We start from the raw sequence: 27,492 nt of genomic DNA on the forward strand, positions 1-27,492 counted from the left end.
CTAATTTCTGTGTTTCTCCATAAGTTGCCCTCTTGCCATTTGAACAAATCCAACCATCATGTTCCCTCTTGATCTTCCTTGACAAGCTCCAGACACCTCAACACCTTCATCTAGCCTTCAGTTACCCTTTTCCATCATTTTTCCACCTTCAAAACTTCCAAAAATAGCTCTTGGCCTCCTCTTGTAGATCCTCCTGTAGATCCCCTGCAACCTCCTGTAGAATTCCCTATAAGTGGTTTTTCGAAATCCGATTGCAATGGAAGCCTTCAAAAGGGTACTAGGGGCTTCTTAGGATCTCTCTACACCTTCCTCCATCTCTGCAAAAACCAATTCCACCTTCCTCTGCCACCAAACCTCTGCACAATCACAACCAGATAAATTACAAGCATAATAATTTCACATAAAAACACTCAAAAGCACAAAAAGATGTTTTCTTCTCATTTCTTTTCAGAAGTAGCTTGAATAAATGTAATTTACCTTTTTCAGTAGTCAATGGCACTCATCGCATTAGTTTCTATCTCTTTTTCTGCAAAAGTAGGGTTAGTTGGATAAATTAGGGTTTGTTAGGGTTTGCCTTACATTCCAGTCTTCTTTCTCTTTCTGCAAATGGAATAGCCTCTATAGAGTTAGCTTTCTTTCATCATGGTTAAGCACTTCTTCTGGAAATTCATAGAAGCTGGCTTGAGCTCCTAGTGATCTTGCACCAGCTGACCAAGTGACAGCCTATAGTAAGAGCTAGTACTTGTGCATACAACACCGTCGCTTCCAAGTTTGTTACGAACTACCAATTTGATAAAAGTAAAGTAGGAAGCCCCAGGAGTTGCAGCATTAGTGCTGCAATAATGGTGCTCACCAATTTTTGGTGTCGTTTCTGGGGAAGTGTCAGATTATTTTGTGATTACTGCTTTCTTCTATTTCTTCTTGCAACATTCTGCTAAAGTAGTTTATTTCAGAAAAAGTAGAGTAGTTGTTTCTTTCAATTTCTGCATTTCCTTGCTTTCATTTCAATTTTGTGATTTCCATTTTAGCAAAAGTAGAGTAGTCATTTCCTTGCTTTCATTTCAATTCTACAATTTCCATTTCAGCAAAAGTAGATTAGTGATTTTCCTTCTTTCATTTCAATTCCGCAATTTCCATTTCAGCAAAAGTAGATTAGTCATTTCCTTGCTTTCATTTCAATTCTGAAATTTCCATTCCAGCAAAAGTAGATTAGTCATTTTCTTTCTTTCATTTCAATTATGCAATTTCATTTTAGCAAGTTCATTTCAGTTAGTTGCAATTTGTTTGTTCAATAAATTTTAGTTTTGCAGGTACAAGAAGAAAAAACAAAAATCACCCAAAAAGAGATTTCCTTTCATGCCTCATAGGAATAGAGATCATTTAGGGAAATTCCTACCCAACACCCCCACCACATCACAAAGTCACCCTTCTCTCTTCTTCGGTGGCAGTGATCCAGAAGAACCTATAGGTGAACAACTAGAGATATACGAAGATCTTATAGCAGAAGAAGAGGAAGAAACCATCCCTCCCGAGACCATGGCTGAAAACAGAAACATTAGAGGGAATGGGGAAAGAATAGAGGGTACCTTTCCCATCCGAGAGACCAATTGGGACATTAAAACGAAGAACATAAGTCCTCCAGCCTTACCTCACTTCCATGGGTTGACTACCGAATATCTTGATACCTTTTTGTTTGAATTTTTTGTTACCTGTCGAACCTATGACTATGCAGAAGATGAGCAGAGGTTGAAACTATTTCCTTCTACCCTCAAGGATGCAGCATTATGTTGGTTCATGGGGTTACCTAGCAACAACATCACAACTTGGGCTCTGATGGAGCAAGCCTTTAAAACAAATATCTGGACTACTGTAGGTCAAAGGATACCAAGGAAGAAATCTTCCGAATGACCATGGGAAGCGATGAATCCTTGGAAGATTATGAATAGAGGTTTCATCTCAGTTATAAAAGGGCCAAGTGCACACTTGACCCCGAGTCTCTGAAGTTGGTCCTACTTAGAGGAGTCCCAGAAGACCTTCTAGATACCCTCCATTTTCTAGCTAGGGGGGACATCTACCAACTACCTTATGAAGACATAAAGACTGTGTTTAGAAACCATTCTAGGGCAACCAGAAAGAGAGGTAGGGGAAGTCAATCCCTAGTCAGTACATCCTCATCCAGTTCATCCCTTAGAGGTGAATTTGGAAATCTGTTGGAAGATTTCAAGAGCAAGTTGATGCAGACTCTTGCCATGCAAAAGGATACCTTGCATATCAAAAGGAAACAAGAAGAAGCAGAAAGGGCCTTGGCCATTTTTTGTCCTAGGTGCACCATAAGGCATCCTAGGAACAAATGTCCATTGAACTCTATAGAAGTGTGTTCAGTTTGTGAAGAAGATCATTCTACGAATCATTTCCCTTCCTTGACTGGACTTAAAGATGCATACCAGGGGGCCGAAGGAGCCACTAACCACTCTATTTCATGAACCAAAGGAGGCCACATGGACCTAGACCTTACCAACAAGGAATTCAAGGGACATCCCAGACATATGAACCCCAATCAAGCCACTTCCATGCCTTCTTGGGGTCCCCTTACTCATCCTCCCTGGTCCACACCCCCTCCTTGGTCATATCCATCTCAATACCATGCTCAACTAGCTGCTCATTCATTTCACTCTTATGCTTAACCACAGCCTCAGTGGAATGCACCTCATCAGGGGTGGAGGCCCCAGTACAACTCTCCTCCTACTCTTTTGCCTCCACCACCTTCTCAACCACAACCATTGCCTCCTGCTCCACCAAGGCAACCCCAAATACCTACTCAACTGAACCCGAACCCGAATAACAGACAGCCCTAGCAAGTATATAGTGGGGAACCATCATGCCCGACCTATGCTATGGAGATTCAGGAGATTAACCTACGATCTGGGAAGGTTCTCCCAGATAATCAGCCTCCTCCTAAGGAGGATGAGGAAGAAAAAGAGGAAAGTGAACCAAAAGCCATTCCACCCTTTCTGAGAGATTATCTGGAATAACACAACCTACCCCAGAAGAAACTGAACTTATGGGAGAATTGAATCAATTATGTGTAAATATACCACTTCTCCAAGCCATAAAGGATGTGCCTATATACAACAAGATGATCAAGAAGAAGTGATTTAGGTACCCAGGCAGGAGTAGGAGAGATGCTCCAACTATCAATGTCATAGGACAATTGTCTGACCTAATGTTGGGGCAGGTAATCTATCTGAAATATCTAGACCCTGGAAGCCCTGTAGTCGATGTCCACATCAGTGGCACCATAATCCCCCATACCTTGATTGATCTAGGGGCTGCCATTAATGTGATACCAAGGACACTATGCTCAAGCTCAACCTTCAGGGCTCTCTGAGAAAGACCACAACAGTACTATAGTTAGCAGACCGCTCCACCGTGACCCTTGAAGGGATTGTGGAAGATGTAATGGTCCCCATAGATTCTTGGGAGTACCCTGCTGATTTCCAAGTTCTCCAACCAAAGGAAAAGCTCACTGGTTATCCTCTCATCCTGGGAAGACCCTGGTTGGCTACTGCAGATGCCTACATCAGTTGTTGAGTTGGGAACATGACAATCAAGAATGGGCATATGTCCAAGCAGCTAGTCCTATATCCTCCTGCCCAAACTTTGTTAGAACATTATTTACCTCTTTGGTTGGAGGAGGAAGAGGAGGATGAAATCTATTCCTCACCACTATGTGCAGTGGAAGCTACCATGGGAGGGAAACCACAAACTGAGGATGATCTTATTGAAAAATTGATTCAGAATCCACCCCCCAGTGTGTTTCCATTAGAAGAGCTGGTGGAAGAAACCCAAGCCAATCCTTTAGCTGATCTCTGTGTGGCTAACTTGACCTCTCTCCGAGTTAAGAATATGGAATTTGGCCCAGAAAGAACCTTGAAAATCAACTCATCCCTATCCACCTCTCAAGAGAAAGAACTGTGTAGCTTATTAAGAAACCACTTAAATGCTTTTGCTTGGAGCTATAAGGAGATAAAGGGAGTGCACCCTTTAGTCTATACTCATCACATTCACATTAAGGAAGATTGCAAACCAATCAGGCAACCTCAAAGGAGGATGAATCCAGCCCTTAAGGACATTGTCAAAGAAGAATTGCAAAAGTTATTAGATGCAGGATTCATCTACCCTATCTCTGACAACGAATGGGTCTCTCCTTTGGTGCTAGTGCCAAAGAAAAATGGGAAGTGGAGAATTTGTGTCGATTATCGGGAACTAAACAAGGCCACCAAGAAGGACCATTTTCCTTTGCCTTTCATAGATCAAGTGTTAGATGGCCTAGTAGGGAAGAAGTTTTTCTCATTCCTAGATGGGTTTAGTGAGTACAACCAAATCCAAATCAACCTAGAAGACCAAGATAAGATGACTTTCACTTGTCCTTGGGGGTACGTTTGCATATCGGGTCCTTCCTTTTGGATTGTGCAATGCTCCTGCCATATTCCAGAGAGAATAATTGAGTATATTTGCTGAACTGGTTCATGATGCAGTGGAAATCTATATGGATGACTTTACCCCTTATGGTTCTAACTTCCAGGAAGCTTTGTCTAACCTGGGAAAAATTTTGGACAAGTGTATTGAAATGAACCTATCTCTCAGTCCTAAAAAATGTGAATTCCTAATGACTGAAAGGACCGTGCTAGGTCATGCAATCTCTCAACAAGGATTACAGGTGGACCCCGACAAAATTGCCATCATCAAAATGGTCCCACCTCCTCAAAAGGTAAGAGATGTTCGAAGTTTCCTAGGTTTAGCAAGGTATTATAGAAGGTTCATTAAGGATTTAGTAAGCTAGCCTCTCCATTGTTTGGTCTTTTCGGAAAATATGTTGAGTTCATATGGACTGACAACTATCAAGAAGCTCTGGATACCTTGAAAATTAAACTGGTGACTGCCCCAATTTTGAGAGGTCCAAACTGGGCCCTACCTTTCCACATTCATACAAATGCCTTGAACAAAGCGATAGGAGCAGCCTTAGGGCAAGTTGATGAGATGCTACCTTATGCCATATATTTTGTAAGTAAAAACTTGTCGAAGGCAGAATTGAACTACACTGTAACCAAAAAAGGAGCTCCTAGCTATAGTCCATTCCCTTAATAAATTCAGAAACTACATCACCTTCTATCAAACATTTGTACACACTGATCATGCTGCAATTAGGTATTTAATGAACAAACCAGATGTAAATGTTTGCATTATTAGATGGTTTCTTTTATTGCAGAAATTTTATTTAACCATTGTTGATAAGTCGGGTAAGGAAAATGTTGTTGCTAATTTTTTGTCTAGAATAGATCTGCCTGCTGGTGAAGAAGGAATGGTGGATGATCAAATGCTAGATGAACACATATTTGCTATCTCACTACTCTCTCCATGGTTTGCTAATATAGCAAATTACTTGGGTTCCGCACAATTCCCGCCACACCTATCCTCAAAAGAGAAGAGCAACATCGTGAGGAAAAGTGCCCCTTTCACTTGGATTGGGGGCAATCTCTTGAAACTTGGCCCAGATCAGGTTTTGAGGAGATGTGTCAGGGAGGAGGAATTTTTTGACATTCTCCTAACCTGTCATGATGGGCCTGTGGGGGCTATTTTACAGCAAAGAGGACTACCTTCAAAATTCTGCAAGCAGGTTACTATTGGCCCACTCTTCATCAAGATGTAAGGTGATATATCATCCAATGTGACTGGTGTCAAAGGATGGGGAAACCTACTGCAAGGGATGAGATGCCCCTGCAACCTCAAGTCACTTTCGAGCCATTTGAGAAGTGGGGCATGGACTTTGTGGGTCCTTTCAACCCTCCTTCAAAGTAGAAATATTACATCATCATGTGCATTGATTATTTGACAAAATGGGAAGAAACAAAGGTGATCAAGGCAGCAACAGAAGAAAAGGTAGCTGAGTTTTTAAGAGAGAATATATTCTATAAGTTTGGATATCCAAGAGAATTAGTCACAGATCAAGGGAGTCAGTTTACCTCCAATATGATTGAAGACCTGCTCACACATCACAAAATTAAGCACAGAACTTCCACCCCTTACCATCCACAAGCAAATGGACAGGTGGAAGTCACTAATAGAGCTTTGGAAGGGATTTTGACCAAGGTAGTGAGCAGCAGTAGAAAATATTGGGTGGATCGATTGGTTGAGGCCACCTGGGCCTATAACACCACCTGGAAGACCACCACAGGGTTCACACCCTATGAGCTGGTCTATGGGAATAAGGTTTTACTTTCAATAGAATTTGAATATAACACACTAAGGATGGCAGCTCAGCTGGACCTAGATCTCAGTCATGCACAAAAAGAAAGGTTACTCTAGTGAAATGGATTGGATGAACAAAGATTGCAAGCCCTTCTCCACTCAAAGGTAGTCTAGATTCAAAGGAAAATATGGCATGATAGACACCTCAAAGAGAAACAATTCCAGGAAGGAGATTGGAAGTTGTTGTATGATTCAAGATATAAAGATTTCAAGGGGAAATTGAGGACAAGCTGGGACCATACACAGTAGAAAGGTGCAATGACAATGGTTCAATTATGATCAGAACCATCGACGAAGAATCCATCCCCATGCTTTTCAATTGAAAATCTACAAGAATCCCTTATCAAAGCAAGAATTCATTGAGAATCTGAGTAAAAAAGTGTTGGTAGTGGAGCAAGTCTCTGCCTCCACTCCACCCACACTCTAAAAAAAAAAAAAAAAAAAATGAGGATAATAAAAGCTCCCTCGGTGAAAACCTCCCCTTGGAGGTGCCCAAGGCAGGCAGTGAGGGTGAAAACCTCCTGGAGGCGCCCTAATTGTCTCTTAAAAAAAAAAAGAGAGAAAAAAAAAACAGGAACAAAAAAATTAACTTCTTTTGAATGCATTACAGATTGCGGGAGGGCCACAGAATAAAAAGTGACATGGCCAAGTCGAAGACACCTCTAATAGACCATTTCTCCATTGCTATTGTCTTTTCCTAGTCCCTGGTTTCACTTGTTCTGGAAAACTATGCATCCTACAGGAGGCTCCTGTATAAATCATAGAGAGCTCAAAATCAAGTCAAGAAAAGGATCAAAGGGCTAGAAACTTGTCCAGAAGACCTGTGGACCCCCCTACCACCATTCATTATCCTAACTCTCCATGCCATACCTGCACCACTGCATTTCCACTTTCTTCTTTCTTCCCTGCACAGAAAACACAGAAATCCTGTTTCTTTTGTTTTTTTTTTTTAAATGAAGAATAAACAAGCAACATCTTTAACTTAACTCTTACCTAGTGCATACCAACTACTTTTCCTTAACTGACAGAACCTTCCTCAGCTACCTCTCCAGTCCCTGCTCAACACTCAGCCAAAATTTTTAGAGGGAGAAGCAGCTACAGGAAATCCTACAGGATTCTTGTATCATCTGATCCCCTTAAAAATCGAGCTCCAAAGGCAGGGTCAGAGCAGCCACAGATGTATAAAACACTCAAGGAGCCTGGTCCTAATTGAAGATCACTAGTACAAGGTAGCTGAGCCACCAATTCAGAAGCCATGGGCGCTAGTAGCAGAAATCCATGGATAGAACGCCAATGTCTGAGCATGCAACAACACGATAGCACGCAATTCTCAACTAACAGGTAAGTGACTAAACCTGTTCCTTTGTTGCATGAGTATAATTTAAAAACTGCATGGACAAGTGAGATGGTTGTAATTAAACGAGATCAGTGGCCAGCTAATTGGCCACCCTCGTCTAGTTCAAATAGCGCTCAGTGGGTGCAATCAACACGTGTGTTCAGTCAACTCGAAAAAATCTCAAAATAGATAGTGGAGGCATCTAATGGGAATGATTGAAATAATTGTGCCAAGCTGCATAAGAGTTTCATCATGACACTGAAGTAGGGACCAATGGTCCAGATGAGGGTAATGTACCCTTCCTGCCACCTCACCTCGTCACCGCAGAACGCTCCCATAGGCTTAAGTACGTTGCAGTCGACCGCCTTCACCACCTTTGTTCTCATTTGTGTCGATGAGCTCTTGACTGTAGCAACCTACCTACCACCTCTAGAGCCTCAAAACAATCACTTTCTGTTAGTTTTCGAACCCTTCCGCTTATCAGGCTCTACAGGAGCGAAAAAAACAGTCCTACAGGATCCTTTCTACAGGAAGGCCTGTGAGCAGCACCACAAAGGAAAACCCATGATTTCATGACAAATTCGGCTTGAAAAAGGTAGGCTCAGTAAAACCCACTCTGCATTTTCATATATATACAAAAGGTGGTGTGATTCCAAGCGAGGTATTGAGTTGAAAATGGAAGGAAAGTGAGAACAGAGTTTGCCTGTGTTTTTAAAAATATATATATAGTTTCTCCATTTTCTCTTTGCACTGAAAGACTGTCTCCTTCTCCTCTATGGTATTCTCTTATGTAAAGAAATGATGCAACTCTAGAAAATCAAGCCTGTAAAGAGTGAACTTGCATTGGGTATCTGCTTCTTTTGAAAAAGGAAAAAACACAGTTTTGTATGTTCTCTATTTTTTTTAGATATTGTTTCCCTCAACCAGACAGAGAAGTAATGTGAGTCTAGAGAATGGATTTTGGAAGGAATGAAAGTTGAAATTTCTTTTTTTTTAAATCTACAAAAAATCTCTCCCTGTTTCTTGAAAGAAAACCTTAGCTATTCCACTATTTTCGGGATTGAAACTTGTTGCCTCCCTCTTCAACTGAGATATTTTAGTAGAATCTGAAACATCATGATAGGGGGTTTTATGAGGAAGGAGCCTCTGATTTCAACAAAGCTGCATGAACATCCAGAAGTGGCAGCCTTCTTCACTAGAGAAAATTGGATGCCTTTCCTTGAAAAGTAGCATGGATATGATGATGAAGTCACAGAGGAATTTATATTGTCTTTAAAACCTCACTCAAAAACCCATGCCATTGTCGGTTTCAGGGGTCTAACTATAGAAATCACCCAAAATTTCATCAGCAGGATTACAAGTCTCCCACTTGGACTACCCTGGAGCAAGGAAGAAAAACCACTGGGTCAAGTTGCCAAGAAGACCTTTTTCCAGCCTAATGAACATCATGTGGAGGATAAGAATGGCATCAGGAGAACAAGTATACCTTATCCATGGGATGAGGTCAGTTATCAAATTATGAAATACATCTCCTGTGAAGGAAGATACAACATAGTTTATGGGTACCATTTCAGACTGTTACATGAACTCAGATATGGCATGGACCTTCCTGCATCCAGAAAACTCAATATTCCATATTTTCTCCTCCAATCCTTAATAGAATCTAGCACCAAATTGAAGGCAAGGGTTCCAGACCAATTGGCTCACCATGGGCTAATTAAATTGCTGGTGGAGGATGCCCTCCACACTTTCACAATCCCCATAGCCTGGGAAATTTTCATAAACATGACTAAAGAGGATGATATAAAAACTCTCACCTATGACCTTAGTCCGTCTAAAAGTGAAGAGGAAGAACAAAAAGGAGAAGCTGAGAAGGGAATCCATGAAGAAGAAAAGAACACTCAAATGGAAGAAGAGGAACCCCACACAGAGAAAGAAGGAAACCAGATAGAAAAAGGGAAACATGACACCACCAAGGACGAGCCTAAAGCAAATAAAAAGAAAGAATCAAAAGTAGAAAAGAGTAAAACCACAGCAGAGAAAAAGAAGAGGCTAATAACTGAGAGGAAGAAGCCTAAGATAGTTCAGAAAAAGGTTGCCACAGGAAAAGCAGAAGCTAAGCAAGAAGAGGAGCAAACAAAATTAGAAACATTAGAAGCAAAACCGGCAGAAATAAGAAAAATAGTAGATGAAGAAGAAGAAGCAAAGCAGGAAGAAGTGTCCTCTGGGACACTAGCAAGAGAGGAAATAGCTATTCTTGCGGCACTTAGTACTCCAGCCAAGCCCAAAGGAAAAAGGAATAGACAACCATCTATGTACTTCAAGACTCGAAAGAGCACCAGAATAAAGATGGGGAAGCCTCAGCTACCTTCAAAAGAGCCCATCATCATTGAAGATGTCCATACTGCAAAAGAGAAGGAATCTCCATCTGAAACCCCCATTACCTATGAAAGTGGCAGCCCTACAGCTTCTAATTGGAAAGAAAGGATCAAACTTATGGACTCTAAAACAGTCCTACAGGAGGCGTAGACTGCTCTACAGGAGACATTGACAAAGCTTCAAGAGACTGAAAATCTTGAAAAGAAGACAGAAGAACAGACCAAGGAGGAAGATAAGGCAAAAGAGATACCAGAGCCTGACCCTCAGCCTAACTTAGGCTCTTACTACAACATTCTAGAAGGAGGGAAAATCATTCCACAAAAGTTTGCAGTCCCTCTTTTCTTTGAACTGGAAAAGGAAAGAGTAAGGACCCATACATGGATGCAAATTTCAAAATCAAGAGGGGTGGAAGACATTGGGCACATGAAAAACAAATTGAGGGAAATGGGCAAAGAATTGAGCATGGTCAGGCATACAAAAAGCATCAAAAGAGCTCAATTGGAAGCAGAAAATGAAATGTTAAAGAAGCAACTGCAAGAAAGGGAACCCCAGGCAGAAAATGAGTTGTCAATCTTAAAAAGACAACAGCAGGAAAAGGAACCCCAAGCAGAGAGTGAGACATTAATAAGACAACAATAGGAAAGGGAACCCCAGGCAGAAAATGAGGTATTGATCTTAAGAAGGAAACTACAAGAAAGGGAAGCCCAATTAGCCTGCATGGCCAGCTAGGTTATGGAGGCATTACAGTGTAGGAAGCCAGCGAAATCATATGCAGTGTACCTCAAGGATCAGTGGCTCCAATTTCAGATCAAGACACTAGCCTAGAGGGGCACAATACCTTTTCAGGATTATGGCCAATTCATGAATCTATGTGATCACGGTTCAACTAAGGACAAAGCGAAGCTAGCAGAGTTTTACTAGCACAACATGGCCCTTACTGATATGAACCTATGGGATCCCAATGCTGTGTTAGGAGACTTGCAACTGATGGCCATGGCATCTTGGATGAGCCATGAAGAGAAAAGGGTAGCAGAAATCAAGAAAATGATGGCAAAAGAGCTTAATGAACCCTTGATGGTTAAATCAGAGCCAACGGACGCCATGGCTCTCATCTATGCCCACCAACACCTTGCAACTAATCCTCAAAGTGTCCCCAAATATGTTGATAAGTAGGCCCAGGCTATTGCACATTTCGAGGACATGGAGAGATTGTTTGGAGATGATTGCATTCATGCCTACATGAGAAGGTGGAACACATTGTGACACAGCCTACAGATCATGGAGTATCACTTCCCAAACAGGATGAGGGAGGCCATGAGGAGAGTGCCACTGTATAAGCACTCTATGCAAAGTTTGAAAGCCAATTGGATTGGCCTTAAATTCAGTCCTCCACTGCTGCTAGGACTGCTAGAAGGAGTAAAAGAGGAGGAATAATTGAAACAGTGGGAAGAGGTGGATAGAAAGGTAGGATTCCATGATAAAGAGGAAGATATCACATCAGAAGCATGGGATGTCAGGGAGTCTAAAATAGCCATCAAGGATGAAGAGTTAGACTAGTTACTCAAAGGATGAGCAACCCATTCAGTAGGGGGGTGATGATGAGCCCCAGAAATGGGTAATTATATGGGCTCATTTGCCTCTTAATTCGACTTAATCCACCATTCTCATTAATTTATTGCATGTTTTTGAATATATTTATGCTAATAGAGTGAATTGGATTAGTCATTTTTCCATGTAGTCTAATGTGTGCTTTATGCAGATTTTTTAGTGAATTTTGGACAAAGCCAAGGGATTTATGAGCAAATGGCAGCAAATACTTGAGGAAAACAGGGAAGAGGATTTGTAGGGGGGTTTTTCCTTAATTTATGACCCCTTTCCTTGAATCCTCCATCAGGAACTCGGAGCACAAAGGTCCACATTGATGCATCCAAGGGGCAGCCAAGCAAGTAAAGAAGGACTGTTGTTTATCTCCAATTCTGGGAAGCCGAGCTCCTTGATTTTAGGAGGATTGTTGGAGGACTCCATTTGTATAAATAGGGGGGCTTATAGCCTCAATAGGTTAGCCAATCATTAGTAGAATTTTCGCACTTTTGTGCAGCACTTGTTCAACTCATTTTCGAGTTTCTTTTTTAGAACAGTTTATGTAATGTGACTTTTATTTTTGATAATAGAGATGAAACAGTTTTTGAGCCAGCACCGATCTCTTTCAAAGGGCTGAAGCTCTTGGGTTAGGGCCCAACCCAAGCTGCCCAGCACCTCTTTCTTTGTACTTATATGTTTTTGCTTCAGTTCATGAGTTAATTTTTGTTACATAGATTCATTTTACTATGTTTAGATTAGGTTGCTTTTGATGGTTTGCATAGTTGTTTTTGTTTTAGTTGCTCATGTAGGTTAATGCAGTGACGAACTAAGACTCAAAAAGGCCAACATTAGGCCTTGATCTCCTTTCTCCCTTTCTGGGACTATGATTCGAGGTCAAGCCACTACTGCTACCACCAAAAACACAGTTTTTCTCTCCCATGCAATTTCTAGTGTGATGACTTGATTTGGAAAGATCAATGTATTGCTTCAGATTTAGTTGCCTAGATCATTTCACATTCTTTTACAATATATGTCTCTACATGATTTTCTATTCAAAGGTTATTGTTCAACATTTTCTCTTTATAGGTCAGAAATTAGGTCAAGCTAGAGAAATTTCTGTTTTCATGGTATAGTTAGTCCTTTCTTTGATCAATTTTTGTAAGTAAATGTGTAGATCTCTTGCAGGACACCTCAGCTCACCATACATCCATAAATCAACCAACACCATCTCACTTCTCATAGATTTCCCAAGTCATTCGCAACATTTCACCAATCTTCCCTAATTTCCACATTTCTCCATAAGCTGCTCTCTTTCCATTTGAACAAATCCAACCATCATGTTCCCTCTTGATCTTCCTTGACAAGCTCCAGACACCTCAACACCTTCATATAGCCTTCAGTTACCCTTTTCCATCATTTTTCCACCTTCAAAACTTCCAAAAATAGCTCTCAACCTCCTCCTGTAGATACTTTTGTAGCCTCCTATAGAATTCCCTGTAAGTGGTTTTTCGAAATCTGATTGCAATGGAAGTCTTCAGAAGGGTACTAGGGGCTTCTTAGGACCTCTCTGCACCTTCCTCCACCTCTGCAAAAACCAAGTCCACCTTCCTCTGCCACCAAACCTCTGCACAATCACAACCAGATAAATTACAAGCATAATAATTTCACATAAAAACACTCAAAAGCACAAAAAGATGTTTTCTTCTCATTTCTTTTCAGAAGTAGCTTGAATAAATGTAATTTACTTTTTTTGAGTAGTCAATTTCACTCATCGCATCAATTTCTATCTTTTTTCTGCAAAAGTAGGGTTAGTTGGATAAATTAGGGTTTGCTAGGGTTTGCCTTACATTTCAGTCTTCTTTCTCTTTCTGCAAATAGAATACCCTCTGCAGAGTTAGCTTTCTTTCATCATGGTTAAAAGCTTCTTCTGGAAATTCATAGAAGCTGGCTTGAGCTCCTAGTGATCTTGCACTAGCTGACCAAGTGACAGCCAACAGTAAGATCTAGTACTTGTGCATACAGAACCGTCGCTTCCAAGTTTGTTACGAACTACCGGGTTGACAAAAGTAAAGCAGGAAGCTCGAGGAGTTGCAGCATTAGTGTTGCGATACTGGTGCTGACCTTGTGCATATGTCAGGTAGTAGGGAAACATACAATTGATAATTTTCATTTGCTTCAGAAGTTTGTATAAACACTGCAACAACTGTTCTGCAACTTTTGTAGGTCGGTAGGGCATGATGAGCGCAATTGACGAAGTTATAAATTGATGATGGATAGAACCCCTGCCTATAGAGTTAGGTAGAAACGTAGACACCTGACTAGGGTATTAGGATGGCGTGGACAATGTTTTAGGGGCACGGATGAGGCTGAGGTGGAGGAGGACCTGGTAGAGGTCAGGGACAACTAATCTGTTCCAATTGTGGAGGACCAGTACCCTATGTCCATGAATGAACTAACCCAACATGTCTGTCGTGCAAATAATGTACTCAATTTGATCATGAGACTAAGGACTATCCTATATTAATAACAAGGATATGCGACAAAGAGTTGCTACCACCGCAGCTGACTCAGAAATTGCAAATGATGAGGGTTGAGCCTTGCGAAGAGGATTTGAAAGTGAATATCGTGCTCCGAAGTGGAATTGCAATAGGCGACGATAAGGGGAAAAAACCTGGAGATGGCTCATGGGTTTGCAAAGCTCCCGAGAAGGAGGTTGAATTTGATTTGGAGCGCGCAAATGAAATGTTTATGGAAGAAAAGAAGAGCTTCGTTGAGGCCTCTACCTCAGGGAGCCGGGATAAACCTGTTTAGGAAATGGACCCTTCTATTCTTACAACCTTTCTAGAGACCTGCATGAAGTTGTTGCTTGATAGCAAGATTGTGAAGGGGTTATAGGAGCTTATAAATAGATGCGTCAGAAACACTCCAGGTGAACCACGAGTGGTACAGAAGATTGGTAAGCATAAGGCAAGGACAATATGAGAAATGAGACTCATCATGCAAATAGGAGAATATGAAATGGATCAAGTTATTCTGGATCTGGGGTCAGACGTGAACATTTTTCCAAGCATACTTGGGAGCGAATGGAGAGAACCGTGTTGCAGTGGTCTCTGATTCTGTTAAGGATGGAAAATTAGCAGAAGATCATCCCCATGGGATGGTTGCAAGGAGTAACTATAGATATTGAAGGCGCAAGTGCATTGGTTGATTTTGAAGTAATAGAAATTGTGGATGACAACAACCCCTACCCTGCGCTCCTTGGCATTGATTGGGCTACTGACATGAATGGGGTAATAAACCTAAAGATGTGAAAGATGATATTTGAAAAGAAATCACTTCGTGTAATAGTACCCCTAGATCTTGCAGAAGGATCACGCTATACTAAACCAGTCTGCGATTACGAAAGTGATGACGATTTTCACTGCATATATAAGATAACAGCGTGAGACCAAGATTGAGTGAATCTGACAGCGGATGGATGAATTACATGGGATCACGAGAGTTCCTGCAACTTAGACTCGGACAAAGAATTAGAGCACTGGCAGAAATGGCTACATGAAGTAAACACACTGAGCCGTAACATGATGACCCAGTTGTTGCGTTGTGTGTCGTCAGAGGTAAGAAATATGCCCACTTATGATGGCTTGAATGATTTGGATGTGTTTTTGGATGCATTTGAGAGGGAAGTACCAGAGAAGCAGTGCTTAAAGGCTTTGGACTAGGCCCTGTGTGCTATGCCCATGAGATGGTGGGGTACGCACAAGGGTTGTTTTAATGATTGGCGCAAGTATAGGAGGATGGTGAGAACATGCGTTGGGAAGTAGAGGGTACGAGTGACGGACAAGTATGATTGGAAGGATTATCCACGTGCTCACTTGGACAAATAGGCTAAGGCTTATGGAGCGAGGCCCCAACCTGAATGGGTGCACTTGTTATGTCACACCCTGGATGTCATCTCGATGAATTGGTACTTGGAGACAGAGCTCCGCCATGGCACGAGAGAATGGGATGTTCTGCGTGAAGGATTCATAATGACGTTCAGCTGCAAACACAGACTGTATTGATGAAGCACTACAAGAGGTTAAAGCAGTGATCCTTAGGATACCGCAACATCCTTTGGATCTGATTCAACCTGATTGGACTACTTATCTAAGCCACGTGCTGGAATTCTATAACATGAATAGTGCAGAAAAATATGAGGACCCACGAAAGATTAATATTCTTGAAAGCGAGGGTCACCGCTGTTGAAAAGTGTGCAACAAGAAATGCTTGTTGAGAGTGCAACAAGATGATGGAGCTTAGTGAAAAGAGTCGCCTTCACTAAGTGGGCCCGCAGGCTATTTTTGGCGCAAGTCTATTTTTAGACTATGTCTATTTTTAGACTATGTCTATTTTTAGACATATGGATCATGTCTATGGATGATTGATCAAGTTGGGAAAAATAGATGGACTTCTATTTTTGATGAAAGTGTGAGTGATCACAGTGTGAGTGATTACAGTGTGAGTGATCACAGTGTGAGTGATCAAAGTCAAAAATAGAAAAGTCAAATATTATTATCTCACAATAATATTTGGACTATAAACTTAATCTTATTCTCTTGGAGCACTTCAGTTTGAGCTATGGAAGTGGCACATGCAGCTGTCAGAAGGAAATTCGTTTTTCTTATGAGTCAGTTGAGTTGTTGCATGCATGACTTCAGTTAGAACTCAAGTGAGTTGAGTTTAGTGGACTGGAGGTACAGTTGATGGAGTTGTGTTCAGTTTAGCTTTGTTAAACTGGTTGTATTTAGTCTAACTGATCAATAGACTAAAGATGAGTTGGGTGAATTAGTTATTAATTAATTCACAAGTTATTAACTCATAATGCAACTATAGAATACATCAGTTAACTCAGTTGCATGTCAGTGCATGTTCAGTTCAGCAGGGACAGGTGTTAGAGGATCAGATTGCTATCAGTTGTGACTATAGCTGTGCATGATGATTTGCACAATCAAAGGATTGAGTATGCCAATGAGTTTGCTCACGTATCTTCATGATATTATAGCTGTTGCTCACGTCCAACATAGTGTGGGTGACTATTTTGCAGTGTAAAATCGAGTTTGGGAAGCTATTCTCATCAGTTCTCGAGCAGGTTTGAGCAGTGGAGGCAGACAAGCAGTGGAAGAGATTTGGAGATCAAATCTGAGCTGTATTGTGTGTAACAGGTGGAGATGCTTGTGAGAAGTATTATGCTTTGTATTGTTACATGATTCAATCAATATAATATACAGATAGTGTGGGGTTTTTAGCGAGATGCTTTCCCCGGGATACATACTGTGTTTATGAGTTTGATTGATGCTTCTATGTGTGCCTGTGGAAGTTTCTGCTTCTGTAAATTGATGATCAACGTAGAGGAGATTATGTATTATACATGTTCCGCTTAAATTGTATGATCGGGATAATCTCTGTTGAATATGTGTCATATTATTCAAAATTTCTACATGGTATCAGAGCTAGATAATTGTAGAAAACGTTTCTACATGGTATCGGAGCTGCTTGATTTGTAGAAGAGATTTTTACAGGATATCAAGCAAGGATTGATCATCAGATCTACTATTCAGGAAGTGGTTACATTTTATTTCTTCAGGCAGAGTCTGTAATCGGGCCAGGTAGCCTCTGGATTCATCCTTCTTTTGGAAGGTGAGATATCCGGTGAATGCCCATACAGTCGATCTCTGTACAAGAAATACCTTGTTCTCACGAATTCTAGATCGGAAGCAGTTGAGTTTTGTGCTGGTGGAATTCAAATTTAATTCCAAAGCAAGAGATAAAACTCAGAAACATTCAGTTCGAGAATGGAGATAGTATGCCCCAGTATCTCACGAGGTTCACTCAGTGTCGAGATGAGCTGGGAAGTGTGGGGGTTACTGTTGATGATGAGGATGGTGAGTCTAGGACTCCTTGACCTTCCTAAGAGTTGGCATAGCTACCAGGACTCGATGAATGGAAGGGAGAAACTGCCAAATTGGGAACGACCATGGTCGGATTTGGTGCAGGAGGAGATCAGGCGGAGCACCAGAGACGGTTCTTCATCCATGCAGGATGAGGAGAACTGTGCCTTAGCGAGTAAGGCGAGGAAGGGGAAGGGGAAGGTTTCTCTTTCCGAATCCAATTCTTCCAATGATGGGAAGAAGGTTGACAAGGCGAAGGTGAGATGCTTTCGTTGTCATGAGTTGGGTCATTATGCTACTAATTGCCCAAAGAAGAAGTCCAAGAAGGGATCCGGGGAAGGATCTGAAGGTGAGGCAGCCTCACTTGCTTCACAGTTTGAGTTGGACTTCACACTCTTCGCATGCATGGTTTCATCCATGATGGGAAGTGGTTGGTTTCTTGACAGTGGAGCTTCTTTCCACATGACCGGTGACAAAAGTTTGTTCAGTACTTTGGAGGAGAAAGATCTCCAGATACTCATAGGGATGGGTAATGATGAGAAGTATAGTGTCTTAGGTGTAGGCACGGTTATTTTTCAGAGGGAGCATGGAGCTCGCCTTACCTTGACCGATGTCAAGTATGTACCAGGACTGAAGAGAAACTTGGTGTCGATCGCGATGTTGGAAGACAGAGGATATGATGTGGTCTTTACTAAGGGAAAGGTTTTCCTTAGACACATCATCACTAGACAGGTGAAGCAGATTGGTTCACGGGTCAAGAACCTGTATGCTCTTGAGGTTCAAGATGCATGCAAAGCCTTGAGCAGCAAGGCAACTGATGGAGACTTGGTGGTTGAGAGGGAGCGTATATTACCTCTCAACATGCAGAGCCAGAAGAAGTCTCAGACGATTGTGGAGGAGCCACGATTGGTGCAGCAGCTTCAGGAGGTTGTGGAGCAGCCACAACAAGGGAAGCTGAGAGGAGATCGAGTAGAGACATCTACTCATCCAGAGACCTCCAGTAGGGGGAAACTTCAAGCCAGGTGGGCTGAGGGATCGCATGCATCCATACCTCCAGGTAGGAGGTGGGGTGATGTGGATTGATTGTCCCAAGGAGGAGGGGCAAGATCCTTGAGGTACCCAACCTCTTGGATGAGACCTTGCTACGGGAGCCCCGATGTGTAGTAGCAGGAACTGACTGATTGGGTAGAGACAGATGCGGATGGAGCGGCAGAGAGAGCGACAGTGCAGGGAATCCCAGGACAGCGCATAGCTAGCAGGCTATAGCAATGCGAGAGGCACAAGTGTTTTGCACAGTGTTAGGTGGCACAGAGAGGTGTGCAATGGTGCGAGATGCATGGAGATGTTGCAGTAGCGCAAATGTCAGAGAGGGAGCACTTGTCAGCAGCAGGTAGAGCTTCAGCATCAGAGGATGTTTCTATCCCAACAGGGAGGTCAGTTGGGAGGTGCAGTGCGGATGCAATGCTGGGAGATAGAACCAGCAGCAGCACGGATGCAGTCAGAGATCAAAGTGACAGAGGCTAGAGCAGTAAGATACTGAAGAGCACAGAGATGCAGAGTTTCAGTTGACAGAGGCAATAGCAGTCAGAGACTTTGATGACAGAGCAAGTGGACCGGCCAAATGTGTTGCATGGAGAACATTCCAGAGTTACAGGATCGGGTTTGAGAGGAAGCCTTTCTTGTTGAGAGGGAGTGTTGAAAAGTGTGCAACAAGAAATGCTTGTTGAGAGTGCAACAAGATGATGGAGCTTAGTGAAAAGAGTCGCCTTCACTAAGTGGGCCCGCAGGCTATTTTTGGCGCAAGTCTATTTTTAGACTATGTCTATTTTTAGACATATGGATCATGTCTATGGATGATTGATCAATTTGGGAAAAATTGATGGACTTCTATTTTTGATGAAAGTGTGAGTGATCACAGTGTGAGTGATTACAGTGTGAGTGATCACAGTGTGAGTGATCAAAGTCAAAAATAGAAAAGTCAAATATTATTATCTCACAATAATATTTGGACTATAAACTTAATCTTATTCTCTTGGAGCACTTCAGTTTGAGCTACGGAAGTGGCACATGCAGCTGTCAGAAGGAAATTCGTTTTTCTTATGAGTCAATTGAGTTGTTGCATGCATGACTTCAGTTAGAACTCAAGTGAGTTGAGTTTAGTGGACTGGAGGTACAGTTGATGGAGTTGTGTTCAGTTTAGCTTTGTTAAACTGGTTGTATTTAGTCTAACTGATCAATAGACTAAAGATGAGTTGGGTGAATTAGTTATTAATTAATTCACAAGTTATTAACTCATAATGCAACTATAGAATACATCAGTTAACTCAGTTGCATGTCAGTTCATGTTCAGTTCAGCAGGGACAGGTGTTAGAGGATCAGATTGCTATCAGTTGTGACTATAGCTGTGCATGATGATTTGCACAATCAAAGGATTGAGTATGCCAATGAGTTTGCTCACGTATCTTCATGATATTATAGCTGTTGCTCACGTCCAACATAGTGTGGGTGACTATTTTGCAGTGTAAAATCGAGTTTGGGAAGCTATTCTCATCAGTTCTCGAGCAGGTTTGAGCAGTGGAGGCAGGCAAGCAGTGGAAGAGATTTGGAGATCAAATCTGAGCTGTATTGTGTGTAACAGGTGGAGATACTTGTGAGAAGTATTATTCTTTGTATTATTACATGATTCAATCAATATAATATACAGATAGTGTGGGGTTTTTAGCGAGATGCTTTCCCCGGGATACATACTGTGTTTATGAGTTTGATTGATGCTTCTATGTGTGCCTGTGGAAGTTTCTGCTTCTGTAAATTGATGATCAACGTAGAGGAGATTATGTATTATACATGTTCCGCTTAAATTGTATGATCGGGATAATCTCTGTTGAATATGTGTCATATTATTCAAAATTTCTACAACCGCTAGGTCAAGGGACCGTCGATCAAGAATCATGATATAACCACACCGCTGAAGACTAAACATATAAATATTGGTACAGAGGCAGAGCCCAAATTCCCGAATATTGCAGATTACTGGGATGATGTGATGGTAGATAAAGTCGCTGAATTGCTCCGCAAATATTAGGATTTTTTCCCTACCATGTTTACAGAGTTAAAGGGGACAATAGGAGACTTGGGTGTTATGAAGATCACGTTAAAACTCGATGCAATGCCGGTTAAGTAAAGACCTTACCGTCTCAATCCGAAGTATAAGTAGAAGGCTTGCTTAGAGTTATATAAGATGCTCGCGGCAGGCATCATTGAGCCCGTAGAAGAATCTAATTGGGTGAGTCCAATCGTGGTACAGGAAAAGAAGAAAAAGGATGAAATAAGGATATGCGTAGATCTCAGGAAGTTGAATGACACTTGCGTACATGATCCTTTCCTAACTTCATTCACTGATGAGGTATTGGATAATGTAGGTGCCCAGGAAGCATACTCCTTCACTGATGGGTTCTCTGGGTACCATCAGATCAAAATCGCAGGTGAAGATAGAAGCAAGATGACCTTCACAACTAAATGGGGATGTTTTCAGTACATCGTGATGCCTTTCGGATTATAGAATACGCCTGTAATTTTTTCGTGCGTAGTTATTTCTACATTTGAAGACTTCATTCATAAGTTTCTAGAGGTGTAATTTGATGACTAGACTGTTTTTGGATTAGTAAAACACTATGTAGCCAATTTGCGCTTAATGCTAGATACTTGTCGCAGGTACCAGATTATTCTTAGTCTGAAGAAATGTCTGTTTTGTGTCCCTATTGGGACTTTGCTAGGTCATGTGGTATGCAGACATGGACTGATGGTAGATCCTGTGAAGATTGCAGTGATAATTAACCTGGAGGCACTAAGGAGTGTGAAACAACTGCACACAACCATGGGACATACTGGGTACTACAGGAAGTTCATCAAGGGCTATGCCCAAATCACCGTGCCTATGGATAAGTTGTTTAAAAAGGATGTCACTTTCTATTGGAACGAGGATTGTTAGAAAAGCTTGGATGTGCTGAAGGGAAAAATGGTCACCACGCCAATTTTAGTCTTCCCAGATTGGAAGGAGTTTCATGTACATGTACACGCGTCATGTATAACACTAGGAGCAGTACTGACACAAGCTAGCGGAGGAGAATTAGACCATTCTGTAGCGTTCGCAAGCAGGAGGTTATCCAAGGCCGAGAATAACTATTCAACCACTGAGCACAAAGGATTAGCCATGGTATACGTGCTCCAGAAGTTTAGACACTATTTGCTTGGTGGACATTTTAGGATGTATACAGATCATTCTGCATTGAAATACCTGGTCAATAAGCCTATGTTGGGGGGGAGAATCTGCAGGTGGTTGTTATTATTCCAGGAGTATGATTTTTAAGTTATTCTGACGCCTGGATGACTGAATGCGGGACTAGATCATCTGTCGCGCATCGAAACAGGGGAAGAGCCCACTAATTTGGAAGAGGGATTACCTGACGTGCAACTCTTTGCAGTGTGTGTTACGGATGTTCACTTTGAAGGCATCATACACTTCTTAACAACAAGAACTACCCCATAAGGCTACACCATCTAGCGGATAAAGGAGTTAGTGGTGCACACGGCAGAGATTTATGTCATTTCTGGACATCTATACAAAATGGGGTCTGATGAAGTATTACGACGATATGTACCAGAGTTTGAAAGGAGCAGTATTCTTGCAGACGCTCATGGGGGTTTCGCAGGAGGGAATTACGGTAGAAGGGCGACCACACATAAGATCCTATGCATAGGGTTGTGGTGGCCAACCCTCCATCAGGATTCAAAATCCTACTTCAGGGCGTGCAACTTGTGTCAAAAGACTAGCAGGCCATCATGGATATATGAGCTACCTTTGAACCCACAGATGACATTACAAGCTTTCGAGAAATGGGCAATAGATTTTGTGGGATGTATTCAGCCTCAAGGAAAGAAGACAAGAGTGCAGTACATTTTCACTGCGACCGAGTATTTTACTCGATGGGTGGAGGCACAACTTGTGAAGGACTACACAAGCGCAACCACTGCGAATTTTCTCTTTGAGTATGTACTGATGCGATTTCGGTGTCCAAAAATTATGATGAGTGATCGCAGTATTCACTTTCTAAATGAAACTATCAACGTGCTAACAGAGAAATTTTAGGTATATCACCAGAAAAGCATGCCTTATCACCCACAGGCTAATGGGATGGTGGAAGTTGTCAATAAGGTACTAGAGAACTCACTGACCAAGGTTTGCAATGCTCAGTGAAGTGATTGGAACTTGCGCATGCCTGCAATACTATGGGCCTATTGAACACCATGAAAAAGGTTGACTAGACAAACACCCTTTAGGCTTGTATGTGGTGTTGAGGCAGTGATGCCCATGGAATAAATTATGCCTAGTCTACGCATAGTGGCACTCACGGGTATGACGGATCCCGAAGCCCTAGAAGAGAGGCTTGCACAACTTGCTGAGCTTGAGGAAGAAAGGTTTCTGGCTAGATTTGACCAACAAGTCAAAAAGAAACGCGAAAAATCATGGCATGATCGACACATTAAACTGTGCAACTTTAATGTAAATCATCTGTTTTTGTTATATGACAGCAAGTTTGATAAATTTCCAGGGAAATTCAGGATGCACAGGCTAGGGCCCTTTGTCATTAAGAAGATGACCGATGGTGGATCAGTTTAGTTGGTTAAATTGAATGGAGATCCCTTCCCAGGAAAGGTGAATGGCAGCCGATTGAAGCCATACATCGGTGATCCAGCCAAGTGACTATATGAAGGTAGCATAGTCTTAGCACTCCAGACAGCTGAAAGGAGGCGCGAGACTATAAACTACACTGCCCGGGTCAGGGAACTACGCGATTACAGGATTGTGCAGAACAAGGAGATGTCATAGGATTCGCGACAGCACAGAGAGAGTTGCGCTAACCGGGGAGAAATCGCACATGTCACCCCAAAAGTGACCGTTAAAGTCACTGTTCATGATTTGACAATGAGAATGCGGCCAAATGGAGCAGGTAGTCGACATTTAAGACATAATTTATGGGTAAGATCCTTTAAAATCTGTCGCTAATTTGGCCTTAATGAACTAAATTTGGGGAGAATGGTTGGATTTGAATTCAAAATGGCCTATAAATTACATGTGGCTACCCAACGAAAAACACTTGGCATTTTGAGCATTGAGTTGGTGAGCTCTAAGATGTGCATGAACCACACATTTTTCGAAGAATTGCTCGACTACCTAGCATTTGATAGATTTCCAGATTCTGACCACAATTTCATCCGTTGCATTATCTCAAGATCAGAAGTTATGGACGCCAAAGTAGTGACAACTGAGGGGGCTTCGATAGAGGTTGTTATGGAGGCAGAGGGAGCTACTCCGAAGGTTGCAGAGGTACTAGCTAAAGTCCCCAAGTCGACATGGATGCCTAGACCAAAGCATACCCCAACCAAGGAGAGTGCAAAGGATAAGAAGGACAAGTAGGTTGCAATACCGGTGCGCACGTCGCCTAGAAGAAACCCACAGAAGGACAAGCCCACCACACAGGAAAAGGGAAAAACGATTAACTTAGAGCCGAAGGAGGAAGAGATTGAGGACATCCTGATGGATGATGAGGATTTGGGGTGGAAGTGGAGGACATTGAAGTCCAGGGTTCTGACCTATCACTAAGTTGCCTGAATATGTCCCTTCGTGCAAGGTCAAGACCAAGGTGCCGAAGGACATTGATGAAAGCAAGGTCACCTTGCACATACCTCTACTGTCAGACAAGATTGTCTTTAAAGGAAGGTGCTTGGGGCGAGTTCCTTTGTTGAAAATGGAAGATTAGGACTTAGCTGACACTGAGAAGTTCCCTCACTTGGTGACAGACCAGCTAATGCATTGCGTTGTTCATTCAACCACTGGGATGACTGCATTGGAACCATGGAAGTGGCTTAGGGGTGTATACAAGGCAGGTCTGCTCAACCTACTATGGGTGTTGCACTATAATCACACACCCATTATATTATTGGTCATCAAGCAGCTGATATGTTTGGTGCACGATGGGTGTCTGTTGCTGGAGAAGTCAATACCCATCACCAACAGGTTAATCCATAGGATCACCTGGCTACCCTATACAGGGGAAAATTTGGCCATGATGTTTGGTAGAAAAGGTGGCAAGAAGGCCCTCACAGATGCCATGAAGGAGAAATTCAAGCTCGTGAAGAAGTCGGGAGGCTATGCCAACTTGAGTATCCGAGATCTTGTGATCAAGGTGGCCACGCAGATTTTAGCAGGAAAAGTTATGCGGAAGTGTCGTGCAGATGAAGTGTCGACACTTGTCGTCACTCTAGCGGCCCAATGCGTCAAAGGAGTTCAATTTAATTGGGCGTGCTATCTCTGTAGTGAGTTCCTTAGACCTGAAAATAGCATTGTACCACATCAAACGTCGAAGAGAACAAGAAAAGGTGGGGCCATGGAAGAAATTCATGACCAGTAAGATGTTGCTGGACCCAATCACCCTAACAGAGGGAGATTGAATGACACTGGAGATATGGTGCGGGATCTCACCGCAGAGGTACTACAACAGTTTGAGAAATAGCAACAACAACTATTGTGGGCCACCTAGACAGGTCTGTGTGAGCTGCAGATCCACGCATCATAGATCGGCACAGTGTCCACTAGCCTCACCATCGGTACTTCAGAAGCCGTCGCTGTGCTACATGCAAAGGACTCCCAAGTGATAGTGTTATCCTAGGGAGCACTAACCACAGAAAATGAATATGGAAGGTTCGTTGTTAGTGCCCTCAAGGGAGTGGGGTTGAACTTGGCAGCGCTTCCTGGTGAGGCGCTCCACCTACTATAGGATGGGGTTATTGCAGATTTGAGGGCCCATGAAAAACGCGCTTTGCAGGTGATCAGTGAGCATAAGATCAATAATCTGCAGATGGCCCTGTAGCGAGACACTGCCCTCACTTCTATGGTGGAACTTATTAATACAAATCATCGTATGATTAAGGTCGTGAAGGAAGCATGTCAAATGGTCGATAAATTGGCCATTCTTGAGGATGCGGAGGTAGATGAATAGGTCTACAAACTGGCTACAAGGATGTACAACACAGAAACAGAGTTGGCTAAGGTTAAACTAGAGCTGAACCTCCAAATTGTACAGTTGCAGCTGAAGGCCTAGCCTTCAACTCCGCCGGAAGTAAACGAGAAGCTCACAAACGTTGTCACAGAGGTGATAGCAACAGTAGATAGTGCAGTAGCAGACTGCACACAACTGTTTGAAAAATTGTTTAAGGTCTTGACCAGTCTGCAAGAAGATCCTAATGTACAATGGTTGGAGACAGAGGAGTGAGAACTGCAATAGCGTTATGACGAGGTAAAAGTAACAGTGTGCACTGTCGCCCTCACACAGAGACTTGCGAAGCTGCAGGAAGCCAAAATACTGAAGGAATAGTTAGATGTAGCGCAAAACAAAGAGGCAGTGCTAAATTTGTGCTTAAAACCTTGGTTGGATGAAACTTATTCGATCATGGAATCCATTGAAGGTAAGATTTCTAGTCTGCAGGTGACTCAGCAGAAGCTTCAAGCTGATAGTTTAGGATCAACGACAGAGAAGTTGGTTGAAGAAGTGAAGCAGGCGGCTGTGCAGTGCACTGCCAAGGTTGCCGTCATATAGGTCAAGTTGGGAGGTCTTCACGCTAAGATCTTCATGCCCATAGAGTGACTCAAGCGCGAGTCACCATGTTTGTGTTGGGATCTTATTGGAAACAGGTTCCCCCAAGAGTAGCTTTGGGGCTAAAATACCATGTTTTGGGACAATTTTGTAATAAATTTGTAAAGTCTCCACATTTTGTGGTCGTAGAGCATGAAGGTGTTAAGAGTCAAAAAGGGTTGTCTGCCCTTATTTTGTAAAGTGTCAATTAAGCTTTGGGAATTTTTGGTAGAAAAACTCTAATTGTTTTCGGGTTTTATCGTACTGCAGCTGAGTGCGTAGAGGCCTAGGGTAGAAGTCCCCAGCTGAGTGCGCGGACCCCTATAGCTGTGTGCGCAGGGCAGATAGAGTATGTATTAAACTGGAAGATATTAATAAAGAGAAGTATTATGCAATTACAATGTATTTGGTCTCTGTTAATACATCTGATTATATTGTGATCTGGGTTTATTTTACAGTGTTTATTTCATGTGCGAATGTATGTGATTATATCTATTAATTCAATGCCAGAAAGAATATAAGTTTATGTGACGCTAACTGTATTTGATTGGTAAGATAAGTAAAAAACTTGAGATAATTTGGGAACCTATACAATACATTGTCATAGTAGTGTGAAAGTACCTGAACCGCTAATTAGGGTTGCACAAAGGTCAATCGTACACCTTCGCGGAGATACTGAAGGGCGGGATAGAGGGTAGATCGATAAAGCCCTAAGGCTTAGCAACCTGCGCGAAGGCGGGAGCAGGGGGTATAAACCAACATCACGACCATCTCAAGGTGCAGAAACTTGGTTCCAGTATCCCCACATACTGCTTCGGGTGAGACTTCGGTCCATGCTCCATGGGATGATGCCAAAAGGGCCAATATTGTTCGAATTTGTTTGGCTGACTAATGTTGAACTTGGGTTAGGGCCCACGAAGCCAACATCGCACGAAGGATATCAGGGATGCAGACAAGGCCGAGAAGGAGGAAGACCTGGTAGGGGTCTTGGGTAGGTCATTTGCTACAATTGCGGAATGCTAGGACACTACGCGTGGGAGTGTATGAATCAGACACACCCATGATGTCAATACTACACTCAGTTTGACCATGCAATCGAAGAATGTCCTATGTTGATGGCCAATATGTAGGAGAAGAAGGTGCAACCTCAGCATCCTACCTAGAACTTACAGATGATGAGGGTCGAGCCCCGTGAGGAGGACTTGAATGCGAATATCGTGCTGCGAAGTGGGATCATGACTGGTGAAGATAAGGGGAAACAACCTGA

This window comes from Pinus tabuliformis, chromosome 7, assembly GCF_031772625.1.
Source record: "Pinus tabuliformis cultivar Carrire ecotype Pingquan chromosome 7, CPIR1, whole genome shotgun sequence".
Classification (NCBI taxonomy): Eukaryota; Viridiplantae; Streptophyta; class Pinopsida; order Pinales; family Pinaceae; genus Pinus; species Pinus tabuliformis.